General features: G+C 36.9%; 1 protein-coding gene and 1 pseudogene across 10 annotated transcripts in view; both read right to left on the reverse strand.

The window, feature by feature from the left end:
- Nars2 (asparaginyl-tRNA synthetase 2, mitochondrial) overlaps window positions 1-25,777 on the reverse strand; it is a 145,972-nt gene that overhangs the window by 103,742 nt on the left and 16,453 nt on the right. The window lies entirely within an intron of this gene.
- On the reverse strand, window positions 1,656-25,772 carry LOC147828071 (BRISC complex subunit Abraxas 2 pseudogene; annotated as a pseudogene). Its single transcript, XR_015451499.1, has one exon. The product of XR_015451499.1 is annotated as a BRISC complex subunit Abraxas 2 pseudogene (transcript).

Consider the following 25,777-nt stretch of genomic DNA (forward strand, 5'->3'; position numbering starts at 1 on the left):
TGGACTAAACTCTCTGAAACCGTAAGTCAAAATAAACCTCTCTTCAATTAACTTTCAAGTGCTGGGTATTTTGACCCAGCAATGAGATGGCTGATACTAATACAACCAGTACTAGTCATTTGTTATTATTAGCAAGTATTAGGTATTATACATAGTTGTATGTACTATACTTTTATACCACTGGTCGCACAGAAGTATTGTTGATACCAGCATCACCATAAACATGCAAGAAACAATATGTCACTGGAAGAAAGTTATTTTTCAGCTCTAATACAACCTTATGGGACCACTGTCATATATGCAGGCTGTTAACTTAAGCATCATTATGTGGCACAAGACAATACTTGTGTGACCTCAATTCCCTCCTTCACTATACTCTATCCATACTGGCCTTCATGTTGTTTCCTAAAACAGCTCTAACCGCAGAGCTTTGTACTTGTTGTTCCTTCTGAATGGGACAATCTTCCTCAGATACCAACATTACTTACTTTCCTCACAGTGTTTTTGTAAGAACATCTCACTAAGGGTATCACTGAGTACCCATTTTAAACTAGAATCGTCTCTTCCTTAATTTCTTTTCTCAATTTACTTTTCTGAACAGTATTAATCACCATCTGTTGATTATCTCTTGAGTAATAACTCACCTTAACAGTAGCATAAAACAATAATTATTGCTATCTTTCACAATTCAGTGGGTTCAGTGGGGTTGTTCTTGTGTGGGGTACCTTGTGGTTAGTCAAATAGCTGGGGGAGCTGGCTAACACTGAGCTAAATATTCAAAATGACTTCTCTAACCATAAATCTAGTGCCTCAGACTTCGCACAAAAAGCTGGCAACTAGCCACACATCTGTCTGACACACAGCTTTCCCATATGAGTAGTTTGAAAGTTAGCTCAAAGTATGGTGGTCTTACAGTAGCCAGACTTCCCTCCTGGAGCTTATGCTCTGAAAGAACAAAGGCAGCAGCTCTGACTGAGGGTTATGACTCAGCCAAGGAAACTTTAAAAAATTTTTTTTAGTTTATTAGTACATGTGTGTTTATACTCCTCGTGGGAAGATGGTACATGTGCATAACACATCTTAATTTCTTTTTTTGCTACCGAGGATTGAACTCGGGATCTTGTGCTTGTGAGGCAGGTAGCGGAACCACCGAGCTAAATCCCTGGTCCTTAATTCCTTTTTTTGAAACTTCTTTTCTACTATGTTCTATTAGTTACACAGAACCACCAAACTAAGTGCAGGTGGGGACAAGAGAGGGATACAAATACTGGGAAGCACAGTGTGCCAGGGAGCTATCTTTGGAGAGAGTGAGGAGAGTTATCTACTGTATTCTCTATTTTTTTATTGTCTCCTAAAAGGATTCCACAAAGAAAATAACGTGTGTATTTTATTCACTACTATATAATTTCAATATCTGTTATATATTCAATTAATATTAATTAGAAAAAGAAAAAGGACTAATTATTGCATTAGATAAGTAATATGTAATAGTAATTCACTATATCTGTTTGCTTCTCAGGTACCAATTTAACTTTCTGAAAGATACCTGGGCCGAAGCTGGGCAATTCCAGAAGCAGAATTTCTAAAGCAGTTTTTTAAACAGTGAAGAAAAAAATTATAAAATAATTTAAATTTATTTTTTAAAAAGGGAGGAATCTGTTTTAAAAGGAAAAAACCCACAAAATAAATGGTTAAAAAAAAACCCTAAATGTGTAAGCAATTACAATAAATTATAGACTAAATTAGACAATAAAAATCTAAAGACAGACTGGAATTTTGAAAATATCTTAGTTATATGCTATCAAGATGTCACTACAAAAGAACAGACCTGAGGATCAGTGGAATAGATTAGAAGATGCAGAAACAACTTTAGACACACTCAGCCACCTCATCTTTGACAAAGGAGCCAACCACCATCATTGGAGGAAAGTTAGCCTATTTAATAAATGTTGTTGGAAAAACTAGATTTCAACTTGCCAAAGATTAAAACTAGACCCATACCTCTCACCATGCACTAAACTAAGATCGAAGTGGAATAAAGATCTAAATATTAAAACAGAAACAATAAACTTGCTGGAAGACAAGTTAGGTTGAACTTTTGAAGACAATGGCATAGGAAAAGACTTTATGAACAAAACCTCAGTACCACGGGAACTAGCACAAAGAATCAACAACTGGGATCTCATCTTATTAAAAAGGTTCTGCACTGCAAGAGAAACCACCAACAGAGCTAAGAGACAACCTACAATGTGGGAAAAAATTTTTAGCAGCAGTACCTCAGACAAAGGACTACTAGCTAGAATCTATAAAGAACTAAAAAAAAAAAATCAGACCCCCCAAATTCAAAGACCCAATTCAAAAATGGGAATTTGAAATGAACAGACATTTCTCAGACAAAGAAGTAAAAGCAGCAAATAAATACATGAAAAAATGTTCAACATGACTGGTCATTTGAGAGATGCAGATGAAAACAACACTAAGATTCCACCTCACCCCAGAAAGAAAGGCTGCTATCAAGAAATCAACCAATAACAAATGCTAGCGGGGGTGTGGGGAGAAAGGAACCCTTCTCCATTGTTGGTGGGAGTGCAGGCTGGTGCAACCACTGTGGAAATCAGTATGGAGATAACTCAAAGAGCTAGGACTAGAGGTCCCATTTGACCCAGCTATTCCCCTGCTGGGTATCTTCCCAAAAGAATCATACCACTGCGATACATGTGCACCCATGTTTATAGTGGCACAGTTTGTAATAGCTAAAGCTTGGAAGCAGCCCAAGTGCCCATCAACTGGAAACTGGATAAAGATGTGGTTTTTCAATAAAATGGAGTACTACTCAGCCATAAAGAATGAAAAACTAGAGTTATTTATAGCTAAATAAATGCATATTGAGGCCATACTCTTTCTTTTTGGTGTGTTTTTTTTTTGGAACCAGAGATCGAACTCGGGTCCTTCTGCTTGCAAGGCAGCAGTGGAACCACTGAGCTAAATCCCCGGCCCTCGAGGCCATACTCTTAAGTGAAATAAATAGGGACACATATGTGTAAATACCAAATAGTTTCTCTAGTGTGAGACACTGATAGTGTAAATAAGGGTTAAAATGATTAAAATGAGTAACTGATAATTTGAAATAGGAAAAAAGGTCCAAAGGCATAGGGGTGAAGGGAGGGGTGGGGGAAAGGAAAGAAGGGAAAGGAAAAATTATGAGAAAAGAAAAAAAATGGAAATGAAATCTATGTAAATAGGGAAGGGTGGAGGGGGTGAGGGGCACACAGGTAATGGGGAAAAAATAAGAACCAAGACACATCATGTACAGGTACAAGCACCCAATGATAAATGTAAATGAATTGTGTACTTAAAATGTACCAATAAAAGAACTTACGAAAAAAAAATTAAAAAAGACTACACTACAACATAAGACAAAGAAAGATTTACAGTAAAAATATGGCTGATAGTAAAAGAATATGCTAAATAAATACTGACAAAGAAAAAAGCAAGCACACGTTGGGATGGTTAGAAGTATAGCTCAATGATAGAGTTCTTGCTTAGCATGTATAAGGCCCTAGGTCTGATTTTCAACACATTAAAAACAAACAAAATAAACCAAATAGGTATGGTTAAATGAATACTGGACAAAATATATAAAGCACAAGAGAAAAAGTAGTGGTAGAAAGAAGGGCATTATACTATATAATAATTAAAGGTTAATTTATTAAGAAGAAATTCTAAACAAGTATTTATCTAATACCACAGCATCAAAAATACATAGAACAAGCTGGGTATGGTGGTACACATCTGTAATGCCACCACTCGAGAGGCTGAAGCAGGAGGATCCCTTGAGTATGAGGCCAGACTGGGCTACACAGTGAGCTCAAGGCTAGCCTGAACTAGATGGTGAGACCTTGTCTCAAATAAGCAAAATAAATTAATTAATTTCATTAAATGTGAAAAAATAAAAAGTACATAGAACAAAACCTATCAGAAAAAAACCTGAAAAATATACAAAAGGATTGTAACTGACATATAAAGAAAACTAAGTATCATTAAGCATCCTATAGATTTGATCATGCAATTAAAACCTTATTCTGTAGATGTACAATAAATGGTGCACCCAGCAAATGAAAAAGTACACTCTTTTCAAGGGTACACAGAACATTTATAATACCACATAATAATATTAAGCACCTTGGAATAAATGTAATAAAGATATTTATGATCTTTATAAAGAAAATCACTAAACTCTATTGAAAATTTATTAAAGAACACCTACATCTATTGAGTAATATGCCATGGCGAGGGAGAGGAAGACTGAATACCGTAAAAGTATCCATTTTCCAAATTGATCTACAGTATCAATATTATTCCAATTAAAGGTCAAAAAGACGGGGAAGGGACTGGGAGAGCTTCAGAAAATGCTTTGTAAGTCTATTTGGAAGGAAAAAGATCAAAGCCAATAGGCCGGGGATTTAGCTCAGTGGTTTCGGCGTCTGTGTCGCAAGCTTAAGGTCCTGAGTTCGATCCCTGCTACCAAAAAAAAAGGATCAAAGCCAAGAAATTCCTAAAATAAGGAGGGAAGCTCTGTCCTACTACATATCAAACTTATTAAAAAAAACTTATAAAGAACAATGGCAATTAGACAGTGAGGTACTGGTACAGAGATATTTGATAAAGCAATGGAATGGAATAGCCCATATAGAAACAGACATACACGTATATGAAAATTTGATTTATGACACAGCTGGCAATTTCAATCACAATAACGAAGTGGGCAAATTCAATAAATGGTACTAAAATAATTACTTCTCTATTTTGGAAAAAAATCAGACTTATCACAACCCAAAGTTAATTCCAGGCAGACCCACATGCACAACTACAAAACTTTCAGGAAGTAATTTAGACAGTATTTCTGACTATGCAAAAGTACAAACCATAAAGGACAAGACCGAAATCTGACTACATTAAAATTGAGAACTCTTTCTATCAAATGATAGCATAGAGAAAGAGGCAAGACAGACTAGGAGAAGACATCTTCCATAATACTATCCAGAATTTTTTTTTAAAAGTCAATGCAAAACAACAACCCAATAGAAAATATAGAAAAGGAAAAGAGTGGCCAATATTCCTACCAAAAGGTTTTCAAACTCATAGTTGTTACAGAAAAACAGATTAAAACCACACTAAGATCTTATTTTACAACCAAGAGATTGGTAAAATCTTAAAACACTGAAAATAGTGGATACTGGCAAGGATGCAGAACAACATATCCTGCTGGTGGGTGTTTAAATTCATTCTTCCTTTGCTGTAAAAATCTGGATTTATCTATAGAAAAGTTGAAGCTATGATCATATACTTCCTCTACTCCATGTATACCTTGGAAGGTATACTGATATCACCCAGAAAGCCTTAAAAACTACTGAATGCCACTTAAGTCCCATTTCTAGGGATTCTGATTTAACAGGAATAGAATACTGAGCCAAAAAAAAAAAAAAATCTGAAAACCCTCATCACAAAAGAAGATTAGGATTCCATTTAAAATGTATCCTTAGACCAGCTAGCAGACTGTGTGGACCTTGGCTGTGTGGAGCAGGCCACCCTCCCTCCACCCGCGCACTGCCCCACAGCAACCTGCCAAGCTGCAGGGGTGCCTGCAGCACACAATCCCCCCACTCCACCTCCGCCTCTGGCCTCCTGGCTGTGCCAGTAACTGGTTCCACACTACAGAGGCACAGGGGGTCATAAAGGCCATTGACCTGAGCTCCAGAAGATAGAGCAGAAGTGAACAACAGAAAGAGGGCCTCACTCAGGCTCTTGATGAAAACTGAAGCCCACTGGAAAAGTGAAGAGAATCTCTGCAATTAAGGCACACGAGACCACTGTACTTGGTAAGTTGGAGGGATCATCACCTCCCATCGGAACCTGGACTATCTTCAGGGGAAGGGCAGCTGGAACCTGCAGTAGAATCTTGCAGAGTTCAACCCTGCAGGACAGGGAGCTCAACTTGGGACTTGCAGCCAGAAATCTGCCTGAATCTCATGGGTCTGCAACTGGCTTGCTGAGACTCATTGACTTACATCTGCACACTGCTGCCCACATTGTCTATTGTGACAGCAGAGACATACCTTGAAGGAGGCCCTTCATTTTTATTTATTTTCAAAAGTATTATTTTTTGCCCTTATTTTTAAGTTTTATTTTTTTCTACTCTTTTCAAATTTGTTCTCTCGCTCTCCCACATTGTTCCTCATCTCCCTTTCTGTTCCTGTTCTATCCCTAATTCGGATTTCTTCTTCATTTTTCTTTTCTTCTCTTTTTCCTTCTCTCGATTGTCATTAGTTTTAAAGGAAAGTAAATAGTTTCTAGCCTCCCTATTGCTGTTAGGTTGTTCTGTTCTTGTCTTTGTCCTTTCATTCTCTCTTTTCCTCTTGTCCTCAACAGTTTCTTAGAGTTTGCGTGATCTTCCTGTGTCCCCTGGCCTCACTGCTAACCTTTCCCTATCCTTCTACCTATCTATCCCTCCCTCCCCAACTCCTTCTAACTCCCCATCCTGAAGGGTAAAGTTGCTATATTGAAGAGTTTATTCATTATAAACATACGTTGGGCTGGTCCTCGATTTTGATTTAATTCACACAGTTAAAGTTGACAGATTAATAACTACCACATATTGTCATTTTCTAAGCTATGCTTGATGCTATGGTGTTGCTGCTTGTATCATTTGGGCTAAGGTGTTGTGATTGATCTAATCAGTTGTTCGTCCTGGTATAATGAAAATGAGACAGCCTCAGAGTCACTAGAGACTCAAAACCTAAAGACCAGATATATGTGGAAGACATCTCTAAGAAGCAATCATTCCATAAGGTTCTAAATACAAGCAACAAAGATACTTACAATAAGCAATTCTGAAGTATCAACCCAGGAATTAAACCAAGGACAGTACCAAAAACAAAAATGAGAAGACATTTAAGCCAGGAACAAACCTTGACAGCCCACCAAATGCAAATTCTGGGGGAAACAAGGTGGAAAAGTCTGATAATCAACCACCTGGACACCCTGAATTGATAGCACAAGAAGTAACAAAACAGATGAATGAGGCTCTAGAAAACTTCAAAACAGAAATAATTTCCCAGATAACTACAGAGATGGTGAGCAGAGTAAAAGACATAATTAGAGGATCTAGAAGAGAAACAGATAAAAAAAATAGATGAGCTCAGAACCATGCTGGAAGCCATGAATGCCCAGCATTAAGAAAGAAATGGAAACTATGATCGCCCAACATAGGAAAGAAATGGAATCCATGAAAAAGATTCAAACAGATATCCAGGAGATTAAAAACTCCACTGAAAGTATTTACAGCAGATTAAGCGAATGTGAAGATAGAATATCAGATATAGAAGACAGGATTGGGGTTAGTGACCATGAAAACAGAGATTTCTTTTTTGTTGTTGTTGTTTTTTTTGTTTCTTTTTTGTTTTGTTTTGGTGCCGGGGATCAAACTCGGGACCTTGCGCTTGCGAGGCAGGTGGCGGAACCACTAAGCTAAATCCCCGGCCCGAGATTTCTTAAAAATAGTAAGGGACCACAAGAAATCAATCCAGCAGCTGCTAGATGGTGCAAAGAAGAATAACATAAGACTGACAGAAGTCCAAGAAAAATCAGGAGAAAGTACAAATGACATAAAACTGTTCACAGAAGGAACAGTAGAAAAGTTCCCAGACAGGGTAGAGAATTGGACATACAGATAAGTGAGGCATATAGAACTCCAACTAGCCATGACAAAAAAAAAATTTACACCTAGACATATAATAGTCAAGATCCCAGAAACCCAATAGGAGAACAAAATCCTACAAGCAGTTAGAGAAAAGAAAAGCCCAACAAAGGAAACACGGGAAAAGGAAACACAGGAAAAGGAAACAAAGGAAAGCCCAACAGAATCACAGCAGACTTCTTAACACAAACCCTCAAGTCAAGGAGAGCCTAGAGTGAAGTATTTCAAGCCCTAAAAGAAAATAACTTCCAACCTACACTGTTGTACCCTGCAAAATTATCTTTCAGAATCGATGGGGGAATTAGATACTTCCACGACAAAGAACACTTGAGAAATTTCATGAACACCAAACCAGCACTTCAAACAATTCTAAACAATATCCTAGAAAAAGACAGTGAAGGTCACAACTCCATGAGGCCCAACAGAGTAAAGCTACGAGGCAAGGCAAGAAACTATAGGGAAAGGGGGAAAAACAAAAAATAAAAGAGCAAACAACAGTAAAACATCATGACAAGGATGAGTAAATATCTATCAATTATAGCCATCAATGTTAATGGCCTCAATTCACCAATCAAAAGAAATAGATGGGCAGAATGGATTAAGAAGCAAAATCCAACAATACGCTATATACAAGAAACACATGAAACTCAAAAAGAAATTCACAGTCTGAAAGTAAAAGGATGGAAAACAATTCTCCATGCGACAGGAACCCAGAAAAAAGCAGGGGTAGCAATCTTATTTGCAGACAAAGTAGATTTCAAACCAAAACTAATTAAGAGAGACAAAGATGGTCACTACATCCTTGTGAAGGGAACAATCCAAGAGGAAGAGATGACAATCATAAATATATATGCACCAAATACGAATGCCTCCAATTATACAAAACAAATATTACTGGACCTGAAAAACCAAATAAGCACTAATACAATTGTACTGGAGGACCTCAATACTCCACTATCACAAACAGACAGATCGTCTAGACAAAAAATTAACAACAAAATTCTAGAACTGAACCAAGCTATTGAACAAATGGACTTAATACACGTTTACAGAGTGTTCCACTCCACAAAATCAGAATACACATTCTTTTCAGCTGCACATGGGTCATTCTCCAAAACAGACCACATGCTAGCTCATAGGACACGTTTAAGTAAATGTAAAAGAATCTAAGTTACCCCCTGTATATTATCAGACCACAGTGCAATAAAATTGGAGATCAATAGCATAAGAAACTGCAAAACCCCCACAAACACATGGGAAATTGAATAACACTCTCCTGAATAATCAATGTATCACAGAGGAAACTAAAGAAGAAATTACACAGTTTCTACAAGTAAATGATAATGCCAGTACAACATACAGGAACCTATGGGATACAATGAAAGCAGTTCTATGAGGGAAATTCATAGCAGTGAATGCCCATATTAGGAAAACAGAGAGAGCTCAAATAAACAACTGAATGCTGAACCTCAAGCTCCTAGAGAAAGAAGAGCAGGACAAATCCAAAACTCATACAAGAGAGGAAATTATGAAGATCAGAGCAGAAATCAATGCAATGGAGACTAAGAGAATGATACAAAAAAAATCAATCAATCAAAGAGTTGGTTTTTTGAAAGAATAAATAAAATCGATAAACCTTTAGCCAACCTTATCAAAGAAAGGAAAGAAAAGGCTCAAATCCATGCAATTAAGAAGGAAAAGTTGAAGTCACAACAGATCCAGCAGAAATCCAAAGGATCATCAATACCTACCTCGAGAACCCATACTCTAATAAAATGGAAAACACAGAAGAAATGGAGAGATTCCTAGATACATATGAAGTGCCAAAGTTAAATGAAGAACATATAAAAATTCTAAACACCCCAATTACAATGAGTGAAGTTGAAAATATATTTAAAAATTTACCAACAAAGAAAAGCCCAGGTCCTGATGGCTTCACTGCTGAATTCTACAAGACATTTAGAGAAGAACTATTGACATTACTCTTTAAACTCATCAAGGAAATTGAAAGGGAAGCAATACTTCCAAATTCATTCCTGGAAGCAAGTGTTACTTTGATTCCAAAACCAGGGAAAGACCCAACCCAAAAAGAGAACTACAGGGCAATCTCCCTAATGATCATAGATGCAAAAATCCTCAACAAGATACTGGCAAACAGAATACAGAGGGTCATCAAGAAGATCATACACCCTGACCAAGTCGGATCTATCCCAGGGATGCAAGGATGGTTCAATATATGTAAATCAATAAATGTAATACACTATATTAACAGAGCCAAGGACATCAGAAAAAGCATCTAACAAAATCCAACATCCGTTCATGATAAAAACCCTACAGAAAATTGGAAAAGAAGATCTTTATCTCAACCTCATTAAGGGTATCTATGAAAAACCAACAGCCAACATCATACTAAACGGTCAAAAACTGAAAACTTTCATGCTAAAATCAGGAAAAAGACAAGGATGCAAACTATCACCACTCCTGTTCAATATAGTTCTGGAAACATTAGCCACAGCAATTAGAAAAGAGAAAGAAATAAAATAAAGATGTGAAAGGAAGAAGTTAAATTGTCATTATTTGCTGACAATATGCTACTTCACATAGAAGACCCAAAAAACTCCGCCAAAAGATTTCTAGACTTAACTGACAGATTAGTAGAGTAGCTGGATACAAGGTCAACACTCAAAAAACAATAGCCTTCTTGTACACAAATAACAGACTCACTGAGATAGAAATCAGGGAAACAATTCCTTTCACAATAGCATCCAAAAAAATGAAATATCTAGGAATCAATCTAACAAAGGAAGCAAAAGACCTCTACACTGAAAACTACAGCACTCTGAAAAAACAGATCAAAGAGGATATAAGAAAATGGAAACACATCCCTTGTTCCTGGGTAGGAAGAAGTAATATAGTGAAAATGGCCATACTTACAAAACTGCTATATAGATTTAAAGCAATGCTGATTGAAATTCCAATAATATATTTCACAGAACTAGAGAAAACAATCCAAAAATTCATTTGGAATCAGAAGAGACCTAGAATAGCAAAAGCAATTCTAGGCAACAGAGACATGGCAGGGGGTATCACAATCCCCAACTTGAAACTATACTACAAAGCTACTGTGATAGAAACAGCATGGTACTGGCACAGAAACAGACCCAAGGATCAGTGGAATAGATTAGAAGATGCAGAAACAACTTCAGACATACTCAGTCTCCTCATTTTTGACAAAGGAGCCAACCATCCTCACTGGAGGAATGATAGCCTATTTAATAAATGGTGCTGGAAAAACTGGATCTCAACCTGCCAAAGATTAAAACTAGACCCATATCTATCACCATGCACTAAACTAAGATTGAAATGGATTAAAGATCTAAATATTAAGACAGAAATACTAAATTTGCTGGAAGGTAAGTTGGGTAAAACTCTTGAAGATGTTGGCATAGGAAAAGACTTTATGAACAAAACCTCAGTACCACGGGAACTAGCACAAAGAATCAACAACTGGGATCTCATCTTATTAAAAAGGTTCTGCACTGCAAGAGAAACCACCAACAGAGCTAAGAGACAACCTACAATGTGGGAAAAAATTTTTAGCAGCAGTACCTCAGACAAAGGACTACTAGCTAGAATCTATAAAGAACTTGAAAAAATCAGACCTCTCAAATTTAAAGACCCAATTCAAAAATGGGCATCTGAAATGAACAGACATTTCTCAGACAAAGAAGTAAAAGCAGCAAATAAACATATGAAAAAATGTTCAACATCACTGCTCATTCAAGAGGTGCAGAAGAAAACAACACTGAGATTCCACCTCACTGCAGAAAGAATGGCTGCTATCAAGAAATCAACCAATAAACAAATGTTGGCAAGGTTGTAGGGAGAAAGGAACCCTTCTCCATTGTTGGTGGGAGTGCAGACTGGTGCAACCACAGTGGAAATCCTTATGGAGATACCTCAAAGAGCTAGGACTAGAGGTCCCATTTGACCCAGCTATTCCCCTGCTGGGTATTTTCCCAAAAGAATTAAAAGAATCATACCACTGCGATATATGTGCACCCATGTTTATAGTGGCACAGTTTGTAATAGCTAAAATTGGAAACAGCCCAAGTGCCCATCAACCGGAGACTGGATAAAGATGCGTTTTTTTTCTAAAATGGAGTACTACTGAGCCATAAAGAACGAGAAACTAGAGACATTTATAGCTAAATGGATATTGAGGTCATACTCTTAAGTGAAACAGGACACACACGTATAAATACCAAATAGTTTCTCTGGTGTGAGAAACTGAAAGTGTAAATAAGGACTGAAATGATTAAAACGAATAATTGCTAATTTGAAATAGGAAGAAAAAGTCCAAAGGGGTAGGGGAAGTGGAAAGGAAAGAAGGGAAAGGAAAAAGTATGAGAAAAGGAAAAAATGGAAACAAAGTCTTTGTAAATAGGGAAGGGTGGAGGGAGTGGAGGACAGGGGAATGGGGAAAAAATAAGAGCCAAGATACATCATGTACAGGTACAAGTACCCAATGATAAATGTAAATGTACTGTATACCTAAAATGTACAATAAAAGAATTTAAGAAAAAAAAAGTATCCTTGTAATGTCCATAATTTGCTTTTTTTTTTGGTACCAGAGATCGAACTCGGGTCCTTACGCTTGTGAGGCAGGCGGCAGAACCACTGAGCTAAATCCTTGGCCCTATAATTTGCTTTTAATATGGCTAGCTTTCACGTTCACATTGTTTTGTTGGCATTTACTATAGTAGGAATTTGTTTTTCTCATTGAAAAATATTTTGTAAATTTATGTTGCTGAAAGGCAAAACAGAAATAACTTTGTAAGTCAAAGAGCAATAGCATAGTACTTTGTATAAAAAAGGAGGCTTAATAAATATTTACAGAATGAATCAAATGGTGCAATTTTAGCCAAGCTGTGCGGCTGACAGGATTCAATCATTTTAAAATTCACTCCACTTGTTGGGTACTACAGGATGGATGAAGCAAATTAAGTCTCCTAGAAAGAAGTACCCCAGGCTGTATAAACTCAGTTTGATTGATGCTTTTTGTTTTCTTTTTAACCACAGTGCTAAATCACAAGATCTTCACTTCACAGTGAAATCATCAAAAAGCACAACAGCTTCTCGAGTCAGTTCTCTTCTCAGTGTCCTTGAAAACAAGACTTCTCTTAATTTTGTGGAGTATCTTCTTTCTTTCTCTTTAAAATTTTAATTTAAAAAGCTGTATATAAAATTGAAATTGGAGAAAAATTTAAATTTAGTAACATACTGACAGCTGATTCATAAAAAATAATACTTTTACATATTATTGAAAAAGTTGGTACAACCTATAAGAGCAATTTGTCAATCAAAATATAATACACAGTATATGTCTCTTCTGTATGAGCAATTACTTTTAGAATCCTTCAGATATAGTCAGATGTGGGTAGTGATAGCGTATAATATTCAAAGCAGCACTCCTGGTGATAATAACACAGTGGAAATAATCAAAATTCCATCAGTAAAAGAACAGGTTCAATGCATTAAAATGCATGTACTGATAGAATGGAACAAGATGCACCCTTGAAAGAATGAAGCAGTTTCTTGGAAGGAGCAAAAAGACGTACTGATTATATCTGCATCTATCTATCTACCTATCTATCTATCTATCTATCTATCTATCTATCTACCTACCTATGTATCTATCTATCTATCTATCTATCTATCTATCTATCTATCTATCTATCTATCTATGGCAGGTATACAGCATTGTAAATAACAAGCTACTATCAGTATAGTAAATATATAAAAAGATATATATATCTTTCTATAAGTATAGAATACTTCTGGCTTACTACATAAGAAACAGATAAAAAATGACTGTTTACAGGAAGAAGTGGGTAGCTAGGAGTCAAGGATAGAACAAAGGGACTTTCGACTTTGTTTTAAAAACTTGAATTGTGTACTTCACACTATTTTTTCAACTCTAGGGATTAAACTCAGGGCCTCTGCACTCAGCTACATCCCCAGCCCTATTTTATCTTTTTATACTGAGGCAGGGCCTAAAGTCATGAAATTACTGAGGCTGGGGTTGAATTTGCAATCCTCCTGCCTCAGCCTCCCAGAGTGCTGGGATTAAAGGCATGTGCCACAATGCCTAGTTTCTTTTTTCTTTTTGAAGTAATATATGCATAGGATCAAACATTCAAATATAGAAGGGTAGACCCCATGCCCAGAGGAAAACTTAAACTGAGATTCTATCTTCTTAGGTATTAATTCTACGGTCAGGCATTTTGGTTTGTTTTTTTTTTTTTTTAACCAGGGATCAAACTCGCGTCCTTGCGCTTGAGCAGCAGGCGGCGAAACCACTGAGCTAAATCCCCAGCCCCTTCAGGCATTTTCTTATGTAGAAACTGGACCTCCTGAATAGAAATAGAAATCTCAACAACAATGAAAATAGCTAATCTTAAGGCTGAAAAGTCTGCAAAGCTAAAATTTCCCTGAGAAAATATTAATCAACAAGTATTTAAATGTTCCAGGTTTGTGTGGGATAGAACTCTTCCCTAAAAGAAGATTATACAATACAGATGGGGAAACAAAACTGATGTTTCTTTTCAGAAGAGGTCTGACATGTTAGCTCACATACCACCTAAAAAGTTTAAAAGAAAATATGTAAGAATGTAAGAGTAAATAAAAACTGAAAACATCAAGTAGAACTTAATGATTTGTGCCATAAAAACTTAGCCATAAAAATTTACTACCACCAAAATTCTTGATACCCAGCAACTTCTCATTACCATTTCTAGAATATACAACAGTTTCGAAAGGAGAAATGTCAGTGCTTATGTAAGCCTAGTCCTGAATACTGTTTTTCTTATTCTGGATTAGCACTTAGAAGTTTTCATGTATGTCATTCACTTAATTCTTACAACTTATAAGTGTAGTGCTATTCACATTTTACAAGTGAGGTAAATGAAGATTATGGTTGTAAAACACAGTCAAAAGTGACTGGCCTTATTGTCTGCTTCACTTCTGGTATGACAACATTGGAAGCTCCTCAGAGCCATTCCTCAGTGACTGATCAAAGTTACTGAAAATAAAACAACCACTTAAAAGTGTTTGGAAATGGCCCTAAGAGTATATAGCAAGTGAAGAAACATCTACTCAACAAAATCTATAAAATGTGATAAGGACAAAGGAATCTACAGTGTTTGAACTACAGCCCACTCCCTCTCATTCCCCTCACAGCTCAGCCTGAAGGAAACACCACTTGAGACTGATATGACCAAGAACATAGGACTCAGTTTACCCCAAGCTCCCAGGTGGAAAGTTCTTGTCCCAGCTCATGGAGTATGGGTTCCAGGCCATCAGAGGCAAGCTGCCAAGCCCTGTGACTGCTGTTACTCCCTCTGGGCACTCAGCTAAATCAGGATGTCAAAGAGAAGCATCCATTGTCTCTGCCTCTAGATATAAGATTTTGCCTGTGCAGAAAAGCAGGCCATAAAACAGAGGCCCACATCTCTCCTGAAAGGCACTGATTTCATTTGCAATATAGGGTGGAAAAGTTCAAACTGAATGGTGCTCTCCAAAAGAGTGGTGGTTGTGGGGAAAGGCAATTAGAGGTTGGAAGAGTCATTGGCGATAAAGGCTAAACTGTAGATCTGTTTGCCTGCTGAAATGAAACTGGGAGTTAGCTGGGAAGAGCCCTTTGGAGGGCAGAATATGTCACACACTGACCTTGAGAACTATCCCCATAAAGAAATCTGAATTTGACTGGATCAGATTGTGATGCAATTTATACCCTAGCATTTTGTTGGAAATAATAGAGCAATCAGTCTGCCGATGGTCTTGAGAAGAGAAAGCCTTGTCCAAACCAGTGCCATCTCTGGGTGATTGTGGACATACTCAAGACTGCCTCCCGAGGGCAACATCAGACCCTCCCCATTTGAGGGGAGGAGGGGGCAGGTATAGATTTGTATTTAGGATATATAAAAGAACTCTTATAACCCAGTCAACAACAAAAAAAGACAAACTACCAATTAAAAAGAATAGGTAAAGGACTTAAAGAGATATTTCTCCGAAGGAAATATACAAATGGTCAATAAGTGCACAAAAAAAGGCCAACATCCTTAGTCATTAGGGAAATGCAAACCAAAACCACAATGAGATACCATTTCACATCTGTTAGAATGACTAGAACCAAAGAAATAAAAAATAACAAGTACAGGAGAGGATGCAATGAAACTGGGTCCCTCATGCACTGCTGGTGGGAGTGTGGCATGGTGCAGCCCCTTGAAAAATAGTTTGGCAGTTTTTCATAATATTGAACACAGAGTAACCATGATTCAGAAGTTCCACCCAAAAGAAATGAAATCATACATTAACAACCTTTTCTTAAGTGTTCTCTGAACATCATTCATAACAGGTAAAATATAAAAACAGCTCAAATGCCAATCAAGTGATAAATGGATAAACACTGTGTGGCACATCCACACAACGATCTCCTAGTGGCATATAAAATGGCATGAAATACAGATATATGTTACAACATCAATGAACTTCAAAAACTAAGTGACAGATGTCAGAAATAAAAGACTGTATGTTGTACGATCCCCTTATATGAAATATTCCTGAAAAGCAAATCTATAGAAAATAGATTAGTAGTCAGAGCTCAGAGTGGGGATGGGAAATGGGTGCTAATAAGTACAGGTTTATTTTGGGGGCGATGAAAATGCCCTCAAATTAGACGTGGTGACTGGCTGCACAACTCTCTGAATGTACTAAAAACCATGAAACTGTACACTTTTTTTTTTTGGTACTGGGGATCAAACTTAGGACCTTGCGCTTTCAAGGCAGGAGGCAGGACCACTGAGGTAAATCTCTGGCCCGAAACTGTACACTTTTAAGCAGGTGAATTTTATGGTATATAAAGTACGTCTTAATAAAATTGCTTTCTAGAAACTCTGCTCCAACTCCTCATTCTAAAGCTAGCCAGCTTTATTTCTTATAATTCATCAATACAAGCCTTCCAATCTGTACACTCTGTCTAATAAAAACCTCTTGCTTAATTCAATTCTTCAATTTTTCTCACATTGTTCCCATTACTTGGAATACTCTTCCTAAGGTACAGTCAAGTTAAATATTCATTTTGAAGTCTTTTCTGACCAACTAACTCAACCCTCATTGACAATATTTTTTTCTATATTCCATAATGCTTATAACTGGTAATAGTGTAACCTGAAATATATACTTAGTTTCACCTTATCTCCCAGAAATTTCTAGTCTGCCACAGCCTCTAATTCTTGCCTTAATCTCTTTCATCTTCTCAGAGATAAACTACAGATATGTCTGGACTTATGATGGGACTTATGATGGACTTATGATAAACTATAAATTGAAGGTATCAGGCCAGGGATTTAGCTCAGTGGTTCTGGTGCCTACCTCGCAAGCACAAGGTCCTGAGTTCGATCCCTGGTACCAAAAAAAAAAAAAAGAATAAATTGAAGTTATCATAAGTCAAAAAGGCATTTAATACGTGTAACCCACTGAACGCCGCAGTTTAGCAACACAGTACAGTGTAGTAGGCATGGCTGTTTACTTTCAAGACTGTGTGGCTGATTGGGAGCTGCTGCCGCCCAGTATCATGAGAGGATATACATATCGCACGTAGACAGTCCAGAAAAAAAGATCAAAATTCAAATTTTTTTTTTTTGGTATGGGGATCAAACTTGGGTCCTTGCGCTTGCGCAGCAGGCAGCGAAACCACTGAGCTAAATCCCCGGCCCCAAAATTCAAAATGTTAAAGTATGATTTCTGGGCTGAGGTACAGCTCTGTGGGAAATGCTTGCTTAGTATGCATAAGGCCCTGGGTTTAATCTCCAGCACCACAAAATCAAAATATGGTATCTGCTGACTGCTTATCACTTTTGTACCATCATTAAAGCAAAAAATTGTAAGTTGAACCATCCTAAGTTGGGGACCATCCACAGGTGCCACATAATTTTGGGAACTCAGGGCCTTAAGACAAAGAAAAAACAATACTGTAGGATAAGTAATATCAAGGGTGCATAAAAGCACACTCCTTCCTTTAACAACTCTTGTCAACTCACCAACTTTACAGGCCAGAACCTCAACTGCATTTTTATACTCCCATAATGCTTAGCAGAGCATCCTGAACACAGATGGTACCAAATGTCTACTGAATAACAAACGAATGCTATGAATACAACTTTTTATACATGTATTCAGCAGACTCCAATCCTTAACAAACAGCCAGAGTCTGAAAGAAGGAAATAGAATGAAGGAAAGAAAACTAAAATGATAGGACATGTATTCACTTCTCACTAAGAGTATTAGAAGTGCGTATTACTGCTGTGCTTCTTTATAGTCTTACTGGCCTCAAACCTAAGTGCATACTAGGCATCCTTATCTTTAAATGAGTACCAACACTTCAGTGCTGTCATAGAAAAAAAAGGCCATTAAAAGAGCAAAAATTTAAATATAAAAGTCCACCTCTTCCTAAAAGTGACCACTTAGATTCACATCCTTTTGCCTCTACTAGCAGCTAAAAGGAAATTAACAATGAATCTTGGATGGACCGGAGATGTAGCTCAGAGACACCCTCTTCATACTTACCTGGTAAAAGGCTTTGGGTTGTTCAGAGGTCAAAATACGCATATTATAATTACTCAGATTTCCCTGATAGCAAACCAGTTACTCTACATTTATCATTATTAAAGTTTGCTGAAGAATTTTTAACTTGTTTAATTTAGCTCTCTTTAAAATTACCTTTTTAATGTAAAAACACCTTTAAATTGCACTTTTGCTTCTCTGCCTTTGTGTTTTTTTAAAATTTTGCTTCTCTTAATGGCCTTCTTTTTTTTTTTTTTTTTTGGTACCGGGGATCAAACTCAGGACTCTGCACTTGCAAGGAAGGCAGCGCCTCTGTCTTTGTTTTCTAATATTCAGTGGTTTAGATTAAGGGATCATGAACTGTATTTAAGATAATTTTTCCTCACTTTCAATACTTCAGAAGAATACTAGGATGCAAAGGGAAAACACCTACAAGAGAATGTTTTTTAGAATATATTGGTATTTTATCATGTTATTTCTATGAAAACATATACAGATGCTAACACTTCTACTTTAAAATGTTCAACATGCACTTTTATTCTGCTTTATTCCAGAAGGCTAATTAACATTAAGAGTTCTTCAAGTCATGTATGAAAAAAGATAGCATTTATTATTTGTAATAATGACTTTAATACGTCTGGACAACTTTCCACAGTGAATACTTTGTTCAATAATATAAAGATGAAGTATCATTATCCAGAGTCAGAAAGCACTAAAAGAAAACAGTTACATACAAATCTTGCCAGTTGACAGACTCAACCAAGTCTATAAAGAATCCTTACTTTTAGTGATAAAAAAATTGGTAAATAAATAAAAGAAATACAAAAAGCATGACTCATCTATATAGTTTTGTCTGTCCATTAGTATACTACTGGTCAGTGACTTGAACCAGTTCTAAAACTGGTAAATAAAAGGCTTTCAACTACCCTCAAGTAAGAAAAATTGGTGGGATTTTTGTTTCTTCAGTTTTATGTATTCATTTTTTGATGTGCAAGAGGGATGGGCTGACAGTGCCCAGCACATACTAGGAGCTCAAAAAAAAAAATGACTGCTAAAAAAAATAATTAAACTAAGTGCCTTCACGGAGTGTTCAGAACATAAGTAATTTCTTATGAAAATGTATTTGCAGGAAGAAGGCCTGGGGCCCAGAGGAGCACACAGAGCAGAAGCTGTGGGGCAGGTGCGCTGGTGCAGGGTGTGAGGCTTACACGCGGGGCAGAGAGACACAGCGAGGGTGCAGATGGAGCAGCATGCAGCGGTCACCTCAGCGACTACCTGAGTCCTGGGGCCAGAAAGATTTCCCGTGTAGGCAGAGAAGCAGAGCCAGTCCCTGAACCTGGAAGGAAGCTCCTCCGCTGCCATCCCAAACTCCTAGGGCAGAGAAGGTGACTGCATGGGCACCAGAAGCACCCCCCCACCATGGAAATGAGAAGACATGTAAACAAGCCTCAAAAACAGACTTCCAGATCACAGCAACCCCAAAGGGAAACGAGGTGGAACAATCTGATACTCAACTACCTAGATTCTCTGGACTGGCAACAAAAGAGGATCTGGGAAAAATGAAATCAGAAATAATTACTCACATAACAGCAAAGATTTTGCTCATGGTGCAAGACATGATTAATAAATCTAGAGAGGACACAGATAAAAAAATAGAGGATCTGAGGAACATGATGGAATCCCAACATAGGAAACAAATGGAATTCATAAAACAGATACAAACAGATGTCCAGGAGATTAAAAAACTCTATCAAAAGTATGCACAGCAGAATGAACCAATGTGAGGATAGAATTTCAGATATAGAAGAAAAGATTGCAATTAGTGACCAGGAAAAGAAAAATTGCTTTAAAATTGTAAGCGAACACAAGAAATCAATCCAGCAGCTGCTAGACGATGCAAAGAATAACATAAGACTGACTGGAGTCAATGAAGAAAGAGGAGAGAGTGCAGATGACATAAAAAAACTGTTCACAGAAGTGATGGCAGAAAAGTTCCCAAGGAGGGGAAAAGAACTTGACATACAGATAAGTGAGGCATATAGGACTCCAGCTAGCCTTAATCAAAAAAAAACTACACATAGGCATATAATAGTTAGGATTCCAGAAATCCAACAGAAGAACAAAATTCTACAAGCAGTGAGAGAAAAGAAACAAATCACATACAAAGGAAAGCCCATCAGAATCACAGCAGACTTCTCAATGCAAACCCTCAAGGCAAGAAGAGCTTGGAGTGATGTATTTCAAGCCCTAAAGGAAAACAGCCTCCAACCCAGATTGATGTACCCTGCAAAACTATCTTTCAAAATTGATGGAGAAATAAGATGCTTTCATGATAAAGAGCACCTCAGGAACTTCATGAATATCAAACCAGCACTCCAAAAAATTTTAAACAATACCCTAGGAAAAGACAATGAGGATCACAACCCCAGGAAACCTAGCAGAATGAATCCATTGGGCGTGACAAATTAAATGCAAAGGGGGAGAATCCAACAAAAAGAAAAAGTCATGATAAGGCTTTGAAAACTTTTAACTTCATCTCCCTAATGAGTGCATAATTCAATCTTGTTATTGTACTGATCAGTATTTTTCTGATTCTAGAGTCACACACATTTCCTTGTGCTATACTGGCTATTTATCGTCTTTTTATGTCTACTTCTTCATTGGGTTGTCTATTAATGAGCTCTACGAATTCTTTATATATTCTGGTCATAGGTTATACGCATCGTAAATATGGTCTGTTTAAGGACTACTTTTCATTTTAATGATGTCATTTAAAGTTCTAAATTTTGATGGAATCTCATTTATCACTTTTTTTCTTTTATACATCATGTTTTTTTGTATCCTAGGTAGTTCTTGCCTACCCTGAATTCATAAATATTTTCCCTTATAATTTCTTCTTAAAGTTTTATACTTTCAGGCTTTCTTATGTAGGTTCATAGATCCCTTCAAGTTATTTTCATGTATGGGAAAAAAGGGTTGAGGTTAAGTTTTTATATATGGATACCAGGCATTCTAGTGCCGTTTGCTGAAAACACTATCTCTTTCTCGGCTCTTGAATTGAGTTTATATTCTATAAAAAGCTAATGTTAAATAATCTTTCAAAACTCAGTGGACCATATATGTGTGGTTCTATTTCTAGATTCTCTGTTTTATTCCAATGATCTATATGTCTTCCCTTACACTAACACTGCCTTGATTACTGTAGCTTTAGAAGTCTTAAAATTAGGTACTAAATGTCTTCCAACATTTCTTTTGTTTTGTTTTGTTTCTTTAACTTTTCTAGGTCCTTTGCACTCCTACATAACTTTTAAATTTCAATATCCAATTCTTCATTTATAGCAAGTATACACAGACCTGAATTTTTATATATACCTTGTGTTTTCTAATCTTGCTAAATTCAAACACAAGTTCTAGGGGCTGCTAGAGATTTCTTAGTATTTTCTCTGTAGATGATCATTTCATCTGCATATAAAGGTTTTGCTTCTACCTTGCCAATCCTATCCTAATTGTGTCACTTTATTGCCAGAGTATTTTGGTGGGGCCTAGGTTTCAAAGTTTAATGGACAGATGAAGTGTAAGCATATCTGCCCTTGTTCCCCACCTTAAGGAGAAAGCATTGTATCTTCTCCATTCATACAAGGCATTCTCGCTGGAAGTATGGAGTACATGTCTTTGATCTGTTGAGAAGGTTCTGTTCTACTTCTAGTCTCCTGATAGCTTTTACCATGAACAGCTGTAGAATTTAGTCCAATGCTTTTTCTCCAACTAGTGACAGGATCATATGGCTTTTTCCTTTCCTCTGTTAAAATGATGACTTTTGGGGGTGGATCTTCCAATGCTGAACCAACACTGCCATTCCTATAACAAAACCACTTTCTACATACTGCCAGATCTGACTTCTAACAGTTTGTTTCATTAAACAAATTTCTATCTATGTTCATACTTTTTTCTCCTATTATCTTTACCCAGTTTTAGGATTAGCACAACGTTGAGTTCCTAAAATGAGGGGGGTAAGTGTTTCTTCTTTTTTCTGCTTTAATTGTTTGATATAATTTATCAGTTAAAAGGTATGAGCCTGCTGTTGTCATGCAGGTAGGTTTTCAAGCTAGGAATATACTTTCTTTAATAGGTGCTATTCAAATTTTATATTTCCTCCAGAGTTAGTTTCATTAATTTGTCTTCCAAGGTACTTCTTAGAAGTTGTCAAATTTATTCCAAAAAAGATTTTTGTAATATGCTTTCTATATCCTTTTAAATTCTGTAAAATCTGTGGTAATGTCTCCTAGATCATGATATTGTAATTTAAAAAATGTATAATTGATATTGTGTAACAGGAAGAAAGGTCTAAAGGAACAGGGGAAGTGGGAGGGGTAGGGGAAAGGAAAAAATGGAAAAGAAAAAATATGAGAAAAGGAAAAAAATGGAAACAAAGTCTTTGCAAACAGGGAGGGTGGAGGGGTGAAAGGAGGGAAAGGGAAGGGGAAAAAAAAATAAGAACCAAGATACTCATGTAATGGTACAAGATCCCAATGATGAATGTAACTGTATTTTATACCTAAAATGTACCAATAAACTTAATGGGAAAAAAGAAAAAGAAAATGTATTTGCAAAATAAAATATTTACATGTATACTTTTCTATTTTTATCTTTCAAAACATGATACGTGAGTTGAATTTGCAAAAAAAAAAATAGAACTTACAAATTTGCTCCTTTTAGTCACGGTGCAAGTAATATGGTTAGCAGGGTAGGAAATGAGAGCATGTGGAATGTTTTTTAAGGATTACTGATAATTTCAGGTGCTAGCCATGGTCTTTTTTAAAAAAAAACAAAACTAAGTCAAAAGTCTGTATTTTAAAAGTTAAACATAATTTTTTTCAAATTCTAAGTCAGTATATGCCTATTATAAATGATCTTAAATTGTTCTGTTACAGAATTTTTTATTAGTACAAGTTTGTAATATATGTTTACATTCTTGTATAGAGTTGGTACATGTCCATAAGACATCTTAATTCCTTTTCTCGTCTCCTTTCATTCTCTTTCCTTTACTCTTGATTCCTTTCCCATGTGAGAAAGATCTATCTCCCTACTTCCTATCATCTATCTTTTATTTTGCTCTTTCTATCTGTATTTTTGGGTTTCTCATATAAGAGAAACTATGTGATTTACTTGCACTTATGTTTCTGATTTATTTCATTTAACATTGGGTCTCAAAGTGCATCTATTTTCCTACAATTGACTCAAGCTTATCTTTATGGCAGAGTAGTACACCTGTATGTAAATAACACTTTTTCTTTATCCATTCATCTGTTGAAGGACACATAGGCTGCTTCAAAGATTTAGCTATTATAAATTATGCTGGTATAAACATGGGTATAGATGTTTCACTGTTAGTATGAGGGGTTTTTTTGGTCTCTAATTTCCAATTTATTTTAAAGAACAGAAACTACACTGATAAAGTTTCAGTTTTCCTAAATTTACCAGTACATCCATGAATCGCACCAGAATTAGGACAATTTGATTATCTTAGTGATTTTGTTGTGAAACCTGCACACTGTATCCGAAGGTAAGACCAGCGGACAGACGCTCTTACAAGTTCTGTGCACAAGGACTTTCCTCTTGGGAGCCAAAGTATCGGAGAAAGCAGTTCTTCCCCCAGATTGAGTCCTCAACGAACTCTCAATAAGCAATTCTGAAGAACAGTCCTAGGTAGAGAGTTTCTTTTGTTCAGCTAAATCTGGGAGGTCTGAGTGTTTCTGGGGTCCTCATCAGGTTGTGTTGTGAGTCATGAATCCTTTGAATGTCAGAATTCACTATTAGAGGGCTCTGTAGGGTCAATCAAATTTTCATAATCACTGTCATCTGATTCCTCACCACGGTCTCCAGCTGCTCCTTGGGAAGGAAGGTCTGCTCCATTTCCGGGATACTTGAGTCCGGTACTGGTGGAAGCATAACTGGATGAGTCCATGGCTTGAGGTCGAGGCATAAAGACACTCCTTTCCATGTAAGAATGGCTCAGAGTACTTTCTTGATTGTTTGGGTGAAAAATCAGAGTAAGGGGGAGGAGGATCAGAGGGTGATGCATCTCCAAATATACTTCTACCTTCAGCTGTAAACCCAGAATAGGGCACCCAAGGACTGAATAACAGTTCCAGACTTTCAGATGGTATCTGTTTGCTTAACATAGCCTGCTGCAATCTTCTTTCTTGTTCTTTTTCATTTTTCCTGAGTTGTCTTCTTATTCACTTCTGCCTGACAAGATTTAACAACTCACTCACTCTTTTCTCCATCTGCACAAACTGCGTGTACCTTCTCCTGAAGTGCATTATAAATTGCCCTGATGTCTTTCATTACTCCATCCTTGTCAAAGAAGTCAGTACCATGTTCTTTTTTTTTTTTTTTGGTACTGGAGATTGAACTCAGGTCCTTGCGCTTGCACAGCAGGCAGTGAAACCACTGAGCTAAATCCCTGGCCCAGTACCATGTTTTTTCATAACTGGCATAACACTGAGAAGTATCTGGCACTGAAGACACTTTGTACTCTTGCTGGTTAGTATTGCCTAGATTGGGAATAGAAGGTGATATCCTTTGATTATATCTGCGATTTGGTCTAAAGAGAACGTATACTACAGCATGAGTGGAATTGTTGGCGATGGAGATGAAGCTGAAGAGAAGGAAGATGAGGTCTGGCACACCAAGGATGTAAGTGAGCTGCTTATGGATAACCTGCTCTCCGTATGACATCTGTTGTATATTTCACCGGAATCTGTACCTTCCAATAACTTTCTTTCTCCTATCTTTAAGAATTCCGTCCAGACTCTCTTCATTATCTTTATTTGCGTAGTCCTAAAAACTAAAGTTTTGAACAAGGCTGATGGTTATGGATTTCAATTACTTGCAGAAATTCTGTGTTGCTAATTTGTGAGTTACTGATGCTAAAGGTTTCCTCCTGTCTTACCTCTCCCAGCAAAAATCCTTCATGGTCCGTGTTGCTGTTGGTGCTGTGGAAACACACAGCACTGAAGGTGAAGCCCAAAATGGAAGCTGCCATGATGGAAATCTCCAACTTCCCCTTCATCTATGAGGTCTTTTCAAATGGAATTTCTAGTTTTAGTTTTTTTGAAGAATCTCCATACTGATTTCTATAGTGGCTTTACTACTTTACATTCCCACTAGCAATGTAGAAGTGTTCCTTTTTCCCATGAAGCCTCTCCAGCATTTGTAATTTGATTTCTTGATGATGGCCATTCTTTCTGGGGTAAGATGGACTCTCAGTGTTGCTTTAATTTGCATTTCTCTAATTAGCTAGGTTTTTTGTCCAAACACTCTTATTAAATTTAAAGCAAACCCTTAGGAGAAAAATATCAAACAGCAATATGTCTCCAAAATGAGAAGCAC

Source organism: Heterocephalus glaber, unplaced genomic scaffold (genome assembly GCF_053883595.1).
Source record: "Heterocephalus glaber isolate CG9 unplaced genomic scaffold, H.glaber_assembly_v1.0 deba00001428, whole genome shotgun sequence".
NCBI classification, from domain to species: domain Eukaryota; kingdom Metazoa; phylum Chordata; class Mammalia; order Rodentia; family Bathyergidae; genus Heterocephalus; species Heterocephalus glaber.